This window comes from Castor canadensis, chromosome 1 (genome assembly GCF_047511655.1).
Source record: "Castor canadensis chromosome 1, mCasCan1.hap1v2, whole genome shotgun sequence".
NCBI lineage: Eukaryota > Metazoa > Chordata > Mammalia > Rodentia > Castoridae > Castor > Castor canadensis.
The window spans coordinates 28,709,875-28,722,456 of NC_133386.1; the positions used below are offsets into that span (position 1 = coordinate 28,709,875).

Consider the following 12,582-nt stretch of genomic DNA (forward strand, 5'->3'; position numbering starts at 1 on the left):
TTGTTGAGGTGGAGTCTTGCTAACTTTTGATGTGGTCTGACCTTGCACTGCAATCTTCCTAATCTCCTCTTGAAGAACTGGGATTACAGGCATGAGCCACCCTCCCTAGCTACCAGCATCCCTCTTGGAACAGATGCCATGTTTCTTATGAGGGAAATCATGAATGAAATTAAATTCATTTATTTGGTTCAGAACTTGTCAGCCATGGAAAATTAGGTTTATGCATATGCAGTTTAAAAAGAACCATGCAATTGTAAAGAAAAGAATATTTATCTATTAGCTTCAGCACTATATATATTAGGACATCATTACCTTGGACTACCAATTTGTCATTTTGGGTAGTTTTGGTGAGGTTAAGATAAAGATTGTCTTTGGTGTATCTATGCTCAGTGAATTCCAAAAAAATTGATCTAAAAGATTGAAAGAATATAATTAATCTATTTGAGTGAACAGAATTTTCAAGTTTATAGTATGATATCGTTTAAGAATTTTTTTTTTTTTTTGCAGTGTTAGGGTTTGAACTTAGGCCTACACCTTGAGTCACTCCACCAGCCCTTTTTTTGTGATGGGTTTTTTCAAAATAGGGTCTCGCAAACTATTTGCCTGGGCTGACTTCAAACCGTGGTTCTCCTGATTTCTGCCTCCTGAGTAGTTAGGATTATAGGCGTGAGCCACTGGTGCCCAGCATGAATTCTTAATGTATGTATTACTAAAGTAATTCTTATTACTTATGAAAGCATATTTATGAGACTGTTTGCCAGCACCTTTTTGGCTTAGTAGGATGTCATCAGATATATATGAAACAACAAAATTGTATTTATTTAAACTCCATCCATATAAGTTATAGTTTTCATTAGTTTAGAAAGTCTTCCTCCCCAACTTATGTAAGTTGAGTCAATGTTTTCTGCAGGCAAGATAGGATAGACCAGCTAAGGGTAATCATTTTCTTTTTTTCTCATTAAACTTTGTTGAAATGGGTCTAAAAATTAAAAATATGCAATATTCATGAACTTGTGTGTCATCCTTCTGTAGGGCCCATGCTAATCTTCTCTGATCATTTCAATTCTAGTATAGTGCTGCCAAAGCAAACACAGGTAATCATTTTCTTGGCATAATTTATGATACTTACATCTTTGTCCTTCATATTCTAACCTGGTGGTTATCACTGTCTATGTGAACAGGTATGTCTAAAAGTAAAGCAATATAAATATAAGACAATTTGTGAGTCTTTCCCACAAAGTCATTTAATATTAAGCATAGGACTACTGTGGAAATGAACTTACTGCTCTAAATTAACAGTAAGCTTTGTTTTTCCTGCTCACTCTCTTACAAAGGCTTTTGCCTTTTATGGCTCCTCTTCTTCCTTCCTCCTCACTAGTTTTCTCTACCTACCTTTCTTTTGTAGAGTGCATCCACTCCTATGGCTTTAGTTCTTCTCATTTTCTCCCAATGACTGTACAGTCTTTAGCTTTGCTTTCTGTGCTCATGATAACACGTAATAGAAGTCTTATTTTATTCTTGTAGCAATCTTGTGAGGTAGCTTGAATTATTGCTGTTCAAACACAGGGAAATGGAGGTTATATTCAATCTGGCTTCAAATTCACTGAACTACCACATCGTGCCCAGCATCTAAGAATGATCTCAAGACCCATTGTTTACCATAGGTCCAAGAGAAGTGGTTACCCCAATTATCAAAGACAAACATGTTTAAGTGCTAATAAAAAAGTAATTAAAAGCTATATGGCCCTTGAGCAAATATGTCATTTTAATTCTTCCACCATTTGTTATGCTTGTGCTTCAAATCATTGAAAATAATAAAGGTTTAAAAAGTTCTTTTGTGTCTATAAGTTATTTGGTTCTCACACAAAGTTGTGAGATGGGATAAACAGTATAATGTACTATTTTTAAGAGAAAGATGATATGGCTGGTGCTGGAAGAGCAGAGAAGCTATTCTTGTACAGCTGTTTTCCTGTCATTGCAGAACTGGAGTCTGACCTGAACTCTTTCAATCAGGGCACATACAACAGGGACCAAACTATAGAAAGTTTTCAATCAGCAATAATCACACCACAGATAAAACTTATTGGTTATGATACTGCACTGTGCAAAGCTAGGGGTCAAACTATAGAATCCAATGTTAGCATGTATGTAGAAAGTATAGAGTTTCAAATTGAGATCACCTAGCTGACATGTGCAACTGTAAAACACTGAAATCTTACAAGAATACTTGATAAAATGTTGTATTTAAAATATTTCTGTATAGTCTTAGATTTGTGAAACAATATACTGTTTATGTATAACAGTACATACATATATATAAACAGTATATATAAACAGCATAAACAGTATATATATACTGTATATATATATATATACTATATATATAAACAGTATATATGCACATATAAATATGATTTTTAGGACCTATCTTTTATTTATGTAACAGGGGAAGGTTTCATAACTTAGTAACTTTACCTTTTTATCATGGTGCTGAATTACTGATAGTAATTATTGTCATCACAGCAATTTGATAACTTCTATCGGAATTATTAATTCACAAGGACTCAATCTAGGCTTATCAATTCCCCCAAATTGGGGAGAATGTTAGAGATATTCTCAGGACTGAGTGTATTATCTTGAAAAGTGGTATGAACAGCTCAGTAAATGTACACTGTTACCATTATTATTAACATGACTACTGATGATCCATAACAATATCCTCTCAGGACAACGTTACATATTAGGCAATGGTACCAAGAAGCTTTTTTATGGAAGATCTAGTCCTCAGTGATTCCTGAGAGCTGATTTGGGATTTCTCTGCCATTATTTTCTCTATTGAGTACGTTTACAGTGTACCCTGAGTCACTGACAAGGCTGATGATCTTACCCTCTGTTATGTAAAAGCAATTTGTTTTTCCCAAGTATGTGTTTCAGATGACATCTGGAAACTCAGCAGTAATTAAATTTGGATCTGGAACCAAGTTAAGATCTTGTAATGTATGAAAACCATTTATTGTAATTGATACCAGTTAGCAACTTATTGATAGAGAACATAAAGTTTTTAGCGATGTCCATCAAGGGTACCCTGTAGGACTGATGCCCCTGTGTTCAACCTCACTTTGTGGTGATGACTTCAACTTCTTTTCCATTGATTATGTCACTTGACATTAATATTTTTAAAACAAACCAAGAAATAAAATATTCAAAACAAAGAAATCCACAAGAAAAAGATTTTGACTCATGACAAGGGTACCCCTAACTTTTCTTGTTGGGTAAAATGAATCATGACTGGGTGATGACCTTAGGACAAACTTTTTAAGACAAAACACCACGTTTTCATTTTCCTTTTTCTTTGAATTTCACTCTTACGGATTTGTGGTTATATTGAAACATCCCTCATATTTATTTCTGAGCTATCTTTTGAGACTGGACCCATTTCTTCATCAAAGCTATAAACCTCAAAGATGCCTGGCTAGATACACTGGGAAATTGGTGTGAATAAATGAACACGTGAACCATTGTGTTCTGTAAACAATCCTCATTCAATGGAGAAATAATCATGAGAGTCAAGATCCTAATCCTTGGGAAATTTCTTTTCTTCCCGCCTTCCCTCCCTTGTCTCCCTTTTCCACTTTTTCTTTCCAGCATATGTCTCCTTTTCCCTTCATATTTTCTTCCTCTACTTTCTTTTCTAGTCTATCTTCTCTCCATGCCACCCCTACCTTGTCCTTCCACTATTTATTTCCCTTTAGGCAATTTTATGGCAACTTGTAAATACAAAACACAGACAGTACCGTACCTAATTTACAGTGGTTGCCTCATGATTTTTAGACTTTACAATAGTGTGAAAGCCATATACATTCAGCAGGAACCATACTTCAAATTTTGAATTTTGGCCTTCCACAGGCTAGATGAGTCATGCCATCCTCTCTCCAGATGCTGGGCACAGGTAGTGAGACCCTGCCCCAGTTAGCCCTGTGATCACAAAGGGGAACAACTGCACTCTGTTGCTAGGCTAAAGCCTTCAGTTGATAGGGATGTTAAGTGCATTTTTGACTTACAATATTTTCAACTTACAGTGGGTTTATTTGGACACAACTGCATTGTAATTCAAGAGGCATCTATACAAATCATTACGTATAATACTGAGGGACTGATTAAGTGCTAAAACACTTAATCAGGTATTCTTTTTGTCCTTGTTTGCTTGCACTATTTCCACAGTGTTTCAGTTCCAGCAGAACTCTTAAATCTTGGTTTACTTTCACATTTACAATCCTGCTCCTATACTAAACGACATCACTCTTTTTCTGTCATTTGCTAGGCCAGACTTGTCTCCTTGACTGAATGGTTCAACTATTAATTAATCGTGAGATTCACTCAATCAACAAAAATTTATTGAACCCTACACACGGCAATAGAGATAAGGTAACAGATCTTTTCTCTTTTCACATAGTGCATTTTTTTCTTGAGAGCTTCATTCTAAAATTCAGCTGAATCTAAGAAAGCAAGTATATAAAATATAAGTATATATTCTTCTAGCTCCATTCCAATGATACTGGATAATAAATTTTTAGACAAAGTTAAACCTAGGAGGCATTTTAAATTGAAGTAAAATCCACATGCCACCAAACCCTTATGCCTCTTTTTTATTGTTTCTAACTACACTGTCCTTGCTACTGGGGACCTAACGCAGTGGTAGATGGCTTAGCCTGTGCAAGACTCTGGGTTTGATCCCCTGCACAAACATAAATAAATATAATGCCTTTATAAAATCAAACAAAAGAAAATTTGATGATTTGATTTGATGATTAAAAAAGTTCTTCATTTTTGATTTGGACATTTGGATCTTGATAAAGTCTGAGGTCTTAGACAAGGCTTTAGTATCAAATAAGAATTTAATACTAATCAGAATGCAGTAATAAGTACATTTTCCTCAATTGTGATTTTATAAGTGTATGTGTTTATCAAAAAGGGAAAATAACCTACATGAAAGACATTGTGACATCCATGAGGACTCTATCTTATCTCAACGTGCACACATTTGCAGACAACTAGTTTGAAAAGCTGTGTGAGGTGAAGTGAAGGGAAGAAAGATTAGGATCCTGTTGAGCCCAAAAGAATAGCTTTTCATCTGACTTAGTCAAAAACAGCTCTCAACATTCCGTACTTATGTCTCTGTGACATCAGCTCTAACTGATCCAGTCTTTTAATCTTAATATTTGATGTTAATAATAATGATAGTGATGCCACTAAACTAAGTATGTCTACAATTATCAACATTATTGAGGTTTTAACTTGGTTTTCTTTTCAGATAATGTTTGGCACTGAATGTTATTTGCTAAGTCATGTACAGATGTGGATATATTAGTAGTAGACCAGTATTCTAGTTAAAGTCAAGTAGGTAGGATGAATCACTCGGACTCTAGCAAAATGAACATCTTGGACCATGTATCCCAAAGAAAGTTTCCCTGAGTTTGGTGTCCTTTGTGCCTGGGTACAGAGTTACTCTGATTTAAGCCTATGATGTAGATGCAGAACCTTAGGGAATTCTTACTAGTAAAGAGTTAACATGGACTGAGTCCCAGTAATGTGGACTTTAACTTTGACAGATATTAGTGTCCTTGTTTCATTGATGAGGGAACTGGAGTTCTAAGAGGTTAGGTCAGTTGTTCAAAGTCACTGTGGTAGAGATGCTATTCAAACCTAGATCTGTTGACTCCCAAATCCAGGCTTTTTCCCACTTTGTACTATAAGACCTTCTCTTGTTTGTGTCTGAGTTGATGGAACCAAGTAACTTGGTCATCCATAGTTGCTACAAAGCATTTCCACTGGCAGGCCCTGAGGACAGCCTTATAACCACCCCTCTTAAGAAGGGTCACTTTGGAGAGGAAGAGGCACATCACTGGGAACAGGCAGCCTGACCTGGCACAGGAGAGGTGGAAGGGGAGAAGTCCATTACAGTGCTGATGAAGAGACATGTATAGTCGGAACCAAGTGGAAAAATCACGTCAAAGAAGCTTCAGAAAAGAGGCAGATGAAGAAAGGGCAGAGGGGACAGACAATCAGAATATATGAGAAGAAAATGTCTGGGAGAGGAAGACAGTAAGTGATTAGAGAAGTGAGAGAGGATGAAGATTATCAGAGGACGCAAGTAGGGTTTTGTGGTGAGAGAACAGGGTGGAGGGGAAGGCAGAGAAGGGACCCAAAGAAACTGCCTAAAGAGTGAAGAAAAGAATAAATGCATTTTTATCTTCATTAGAAAAAGTGGAAGTTTGTCTTATGTGACAGGTTGTTCCAACCCATTGTGTTGGACAAAGATACTGGATTATCTCAACTGTGTAACATGAGAAATGTGTAGATTCCCAGGGACACTTCATAGTTAATGTTCAATAATGAACCTGAACTTGTGGGGGTCACTGAAGGCAGTGGTGAGGAGACAACAGCATGTAATGAGAACCCCCTTCCACCTTCTCATCAATGAGCCAGAATCTCCCCTCTTGCGAGAGTATGAAAAAGACGAAAAATAATTTTTACAAAGCAGAGATCTATTGGGAACAATGATACGTGATTCATAGATTTCCTGGAGGTGACATGAATTTTCACAAATATAATGTGTAAATTCTTCCCCAGGTCCTAAGAGTCCTGTTTTCAGGTTTTTTTGGAAACTTTGTTAAGCTTCCTTAGATAGCCATAGGTCACACTAGGTTCACAGCACACTTCATGGAGATTTGCAAGTTTTTCAGCAATGCTGAACTGGTTTTCAATTGAATTGCATACAAGCCTGGGCCAAGTTTCAGGGAACACTGAGCAGTTCATTTCAGGTAGAGGCCAGGTGAAATGCAAAGTGTCCAAAGTGGGTTTAGCTTTGAGTTTCTTTTGGTTCCGTTTGAACTTGACACTCAAAGTGAAACTCAGGAGATCTGAACCTCTTGCAAACTCAGACTCAAAGGGAGGTTTTTGGAAGCAAATCTTGCATGCTGAAAACTTTGAGCTGACAGTGCTAATTGGGGCTTCAGTTTGCCCAAATCTTTGAACAGCATTTCATCTGGAAAATGAAGGTTTCTTTTAGCCTCTGTAGAATTTAGTGAATCCTTGCAAGAGGACCCCAGATTTGCCGATAGATTACTTGCAACAAGCAGGTGGTACACATTCCTGTATGTCAAATTGCAGGGCAGAGTCCCCCAGATAGCCCGAGAAGTGACTCAACCAAGTTCTTACATCACCTCCCTCCTCTGAATTAAAATTAAAGGCAACTGTTTATTTGGGCAACTCGAATTAAAGCTGAATATGTTGCCCATATTACCTGGATAGCTGACGACATTGACATGAAAATATTATGTTATATGTCATTCCCATTTCTGAGAATGAACAACTGAGAAGAAAATCCTGATTCTCCCTTGCCCCCATTAAACACATACAAAAAGACCACCACATGAGTGTCCTTATAAGATAAAGGCCCAGTACTCACATAGAGGATCCTATTATCAAGATATTTCACAAGATATGCTTCTAAGCTGACTAGGGTTTGGTGCTGGGGCAAGGGAATTTAATTTACTCTTGGCAAACAAGCCTGAATACTAAATTAAACTGAGGCGAAACGAGGGGTTTTTTGAGAAAGGAAACAGGTTGGCAGAATTTTGGCATCTCAACAAAAGGAAATCACACAAAGAGAAAAGCATTAGTCAAAATAAAGATCAAATAAAGATCAAAACTAAATTGGCTTCCACCCAGGAAACATTTGTTACATTTTCAAGCAGGTCTTTCCTTCCCGGGTGTGTAGAGCAGAGGAACCACCTATCTTCCTCTAAAGGTCATTGAGCACCCTTGGTGCTTGTGATGAAATGCTCCTGGAGCCCCTGCAAAAGCCCAGCACAGGTGCACTACTGAAAACCATGAAAAGTCCCAGTCTGAAACTGCAAATGATATAAAAGCAGTGGACATTGCTTGGCAAAGAGAGCAAGGAAGCCTCATGCTGAGTACTCAGACTTCAGTAACAAAACAGTAGCTGCCTTAACAAAATGAGCAAATAATATCTAATCTATATTTAACATCTTTCTAGTTGGTAGGCTCTCAAAAAGTCACTGAACTTTTTCAGACTTCAAAGAATACTGTTTGAGGCATCATTATCACAAAGGTCACAAAATTTGGGAGGCCCAGAACAAAACGAAAATGCAGAACCCCGTATTCAAAGGACAGACCTTTCCTCTTGTGTTGTTTGTTAATTTCCCATTTAATGTCATTCTATGTAAACAAAAATTAAATTTGAACATTACCACTAATTTTTATTTTGTACACCGTCAGCCTTACGTGCAAATGTCAGAGTATCACCTTTCTATGTGGAAGTACTGAAATTGCACAATTTGTATTTTATAGTTTACACATACATATGCATTTCATTCTTACTGGAACAGTGGAAATACTTTACAATATTAATTTCTTGATAACAACATTCTCCACTTTTAGCTTACTGATGTGTAAGGAGGGCCAAGCTGTAAGGAAAAGGCATTATGGATTGCCCTATTTGTACCAGACATAGAGGATTGACTGCTTGCCATCCAAATGTTGTAGGAGGGAGCTAGCCACATGAGAATTTCAGGAAAATATTCTGTTAAAGAGGTGGAATTGCCACATGAGAGAGATTTAATAAACTTTGTCACAATCAATGGGTTTTAGTTTTGGTTTACTTTTTCTTGTTCTTGCATCTTTTGGATTCCCTATAGTTAATTGAAGCCTTTTGTAAGTAAGTGAGGTGTTCATCTTCATCATGAGAATTAGAACACCCCCACAAGCATCCATGTCATTTAGAAACTTCCATCCTAGATCACAGATGATAAAGAAAATCCTGAGTAAGCCATTCTGATAAACATTCAAAGTATGTTGGCTGTTCAGATGCAATATTCCTTTTCTAGAACAATATCTAAAAATGAATTTTATAAAGAATACGATATCCTAGATTCCACAGAAATCTGAAAAAATAGAATGATGCTGGAAATGGAGACACTATTGAGGTTTGTGACATCACACTCTGAGGTCCTTGTGATGCTCTCTCTATTGTACTTGTTTAAGAAACTGATTGAGGACTGGAGGCGTGGCTCAAATGGTAGAGCACCTGCTTTGCAAATGTGAAGCCCTCAGTCCAAACCCCAGCCCCACCAAAAGAAAGAAAGAAAGAAAGAAAGATAGAAAGAAAGAAAGAAAGAAAAACTGATTGAGGTCCCAATATTAGGAAACTATTTACTTTGATGTTTATTGTACTTATCTTTTTCCAGATGCAGATTTTAATGTACACTTAGAAAGAGAGTTGCATATCAACTTAGGAATTTGAAATGTATTTACTCTTTCAGTTGTTCCCTTATTGTGCAAATGAACACACACAATTTGTTATTTACATACATATGCGCTCATTTTTCCAAGTATTGGTGAATAAATGGATATACGGCGAGTTACTCAAAGGACTATTCTACAAGAATAGACAAATGAGGTGAATGAATAGAATGGAAAGACATTCTCAGAGCATGTTCTGCATGGCTCTTCAAGTAATTTGGCACCCATGGCCAACTGTTCCACACCAGGAGCTGAAGGCCTAGCATGAAGTTGGGAAGCTGGGAACTATCCCTGTGGGAAAAGACTGGCAGAACTTGAAGATCTGATGACTGGCACATATGTCTTGCAGCATAAATCAAAGAGCTGGTGTAGAAAACAGTTTATCTTTAAACAGAAAAATTAATTTAAAAAAATAAAGGAGGAGCTGGGTGCTAGTGTTTCACTCTTGTAATCCTAGATATTTGGGAGGCTGAGATCTAGAGGACTGCAGTCCAGGCCAACCCTCGCAGAGTTCTTGAGATCCCATCTCAACCAATAGCTTGACACAGTAGTACAAACCTGTCATCCCAGCTACTCTGGAGGTTGAGATCAGGAAGATCACCATTCCAGGCCAGCCTGGGCAAAAGCTGGCAAGAACCTCAATCTCAATAGATAAAAGCTGGGGTTGGTTGTGTGTGCCTGTCACCCCAACCATAGCATAAAATAGGAGAATCCTTGTCCAGCCAGCCTGGGCAAAAAACAAGACCCTATCTCCAAAACAACCAGAGCAAAAAGGGCTGGAAGGTGACTCAAGTGGTAGAGCACTGCCTAGAAAGTGTAAGGCCCTGAGTTCAAACCCCAGTACTGCTGAGAGAGAGAGAAAGAGAGAGAGAGAAAGGAGGGGGGCTAGGTTGGTCAGCAGTTACTCAAGAGCATGTTTACAGTCAGGGTTTGGATCCAGTCGGCACCCTGCCCTCCAGGGCCATAGATATTCCTCTAAATCATAACCTCAGAGCCTCGCTTCATTAGTCATATGGAGACTCTCAGAAGAAAATGTGGTTAGTTTGTGCAAAAGAAACACTACTCCAGGAAAAAACAGCTCAACGTGTGTGCCCTTGAGACCAGAGTTCAGAAACATTTTACACAAGGGAAAAACACTTTATAAACAGCAAATGCCATGTGCTTTTGTATTGTCTTCACAGTAGCAGGGTCTTTTCACCCTCAGTCAGTTTCCCTTGTGACCGAGCATCTGGTGACCAGGCACACAGAGCAATGAGCACAAATCCTGTGTTTCATAGGCCTATACTTGCTTGTTGAGCAGAGATAAAGACCCTATTTCAATTTTTATTATAATCTTACTCTTATATTGATTACCTGTCTTACTCTTAACATTAGGATTCTGAAGGGGAAAGAAAAGTTTAATTTTGATATTTTTGAACTAGACTTTTGATTCTCTTTTTATAAATTTCTTTGTGAGAAGGACAAGCCCTGAAAAGCAAGTGGCTGTGATCTGTATCATTATGCTTGCCAGGCAGTGTTATTCATTTTTTCAGAGCCTGAACTAAATGCCATCAACAGTGACACAGGTATAAGTGACAAAGGAAGGGACATGTCAACCAGATGATTTTGAATCAGCCCAAAGCTGCCTTTATTTCTGCTTTTTTTCACTAATGTGCTTGTAAATCTTAGAAAGTGGCCAAAATTGATCAAAGAAGTTTTTAATGTTATTATGAGAATAATTTGAACCTAGTTGACTCCTGAAAGGATGATCCCCCATCCTTTTGTGGTCCCCAGACCACAAAAGCCACTGCAGTGACAGTAATGATTCCATATCAATAGCATTACATGTAGCAACTATCTGCTTCTACTTCACCTCACTCATTTTACTTCACAATGTGTCCTGAAGACCTTTCTACATAACACAAGGAGCAATTTTCCACATGCTTCTATAGTAGCTTAGTATCCCATTTTCTGGACTGATTATAATTTATTTTAGTAGTTCCCTTTCTCTCTCTCCCTCTCTCTCTCTCTGTCTCTCTCTCCCTCCCTCCCCTTTGTCTCTTTTGTACTGGGGATTGAATTCAGGGCTTCGTGTTTGCAAGGCAAGCACTCTACCACTTGAGCTATATCCCCAGCCTTTCTTGATTTTTAGCTATTTTTCAGATAGGGTCTCACCCTTTGTGCCCAGCTGGCCTTGGGTCATGACTTCCTCCTCTCTATGCTTCCTGCATAGCTGGAATTCTGACAGATGTGCACCACCACACACACCTAGCTTGTTCTTTGAGCTAGGGTTTTGTTAACTTTTCTTTGTCCAGGCTGGCCTCAAATCTTGATCCTCCTATTCCCATATTTCACATAGCTGGGATTACAGGTGTGAGGCACTACACTCAGTTGCAATTCTTTTTTAATAGACATTTGAATTCTCCCTGGCCCATCAAAATTTTTTGCAACAATCAATAATATAATAGTCTTATAAATACAGTCTTTCATATACAAATACCAAGCAGATATATTTAGAGAAAAAATTTACAGAAATGAGATGCAAATTAAATTTTGCCAGATCTGGCCAAACTGCTCATGGAGCTTGCTGCATTTTGCACAGCTAATGTGTACAGATTTTCTTTGGTGGCTTGCTGGTGGGAGCTTGCTCACCTGGAAGGTGAACAAAATGTGCACTTCCTTTGTTATGAATAAAGCTTAATGTGCTTTCCTATGCTAGGACCCCTTGTATTTCCTGTAGTCTGAAGCCTTTTCTTCTTAATTTCTACATGCATTCAAGGTACTAGGGTAAATATAGAAGGGCTTCTGCTATGAATTGCAAATGTTTATCGCAGGTTCTCACTTGTCTATACATTACTTTGTGGGATCTTCTACTATGTGGAAGATGGTTTAGAAAGGCCTTTTCTATTCTAACATTATAAGGAATGGGCAGATATTTCCTCTTGTACCTTTACTCTTTGTATCATGGCTTACATTTAATCATCATCACATTTGCAATGAGTCTAATTTGAATATTTTTCTGTATCCAGTCCACTTTCTGCAGCACAATAAATTGAAAAAGTCCATCATTTCCATATTGAGTTGAGAAGTGACATTTATTATGTGATGAATTTCTAAATACATTTGGTTCCAGTATTATAAGAAAAAAATTGAAATCTCATAAACTAGTAGGAGGCACTTCAACAATGGAAGAATCATTCAGTATTGGAAAATGTATTAATATGACTCTAGATGAAAAGATCTCACATGCACCATGTTGATAAATGTCAATAATAACAT

The 12,582-nt window shown here is 37.6% G+C and overlaps 1 non-coding gene across 1 annotated transcript; it reads right to left on the reverse strand.

Annotated features, from left to right (window-relative positions):
- Nucleotides 1-988: 988 nt before the first annotated feature.
- LOC141416289 (U6 spliceosomal RNA) lies at nucleotides 989-1,091 on the reverse strand. The gene has a single exon (XR_012441045.1). It is a non-coding gene; the product is annotated as a U6 spliceosomal RNA (small nuclear RNA).
- Nucleotides 1,092-12,582: the final 11,491 nt, after the last annotated feature.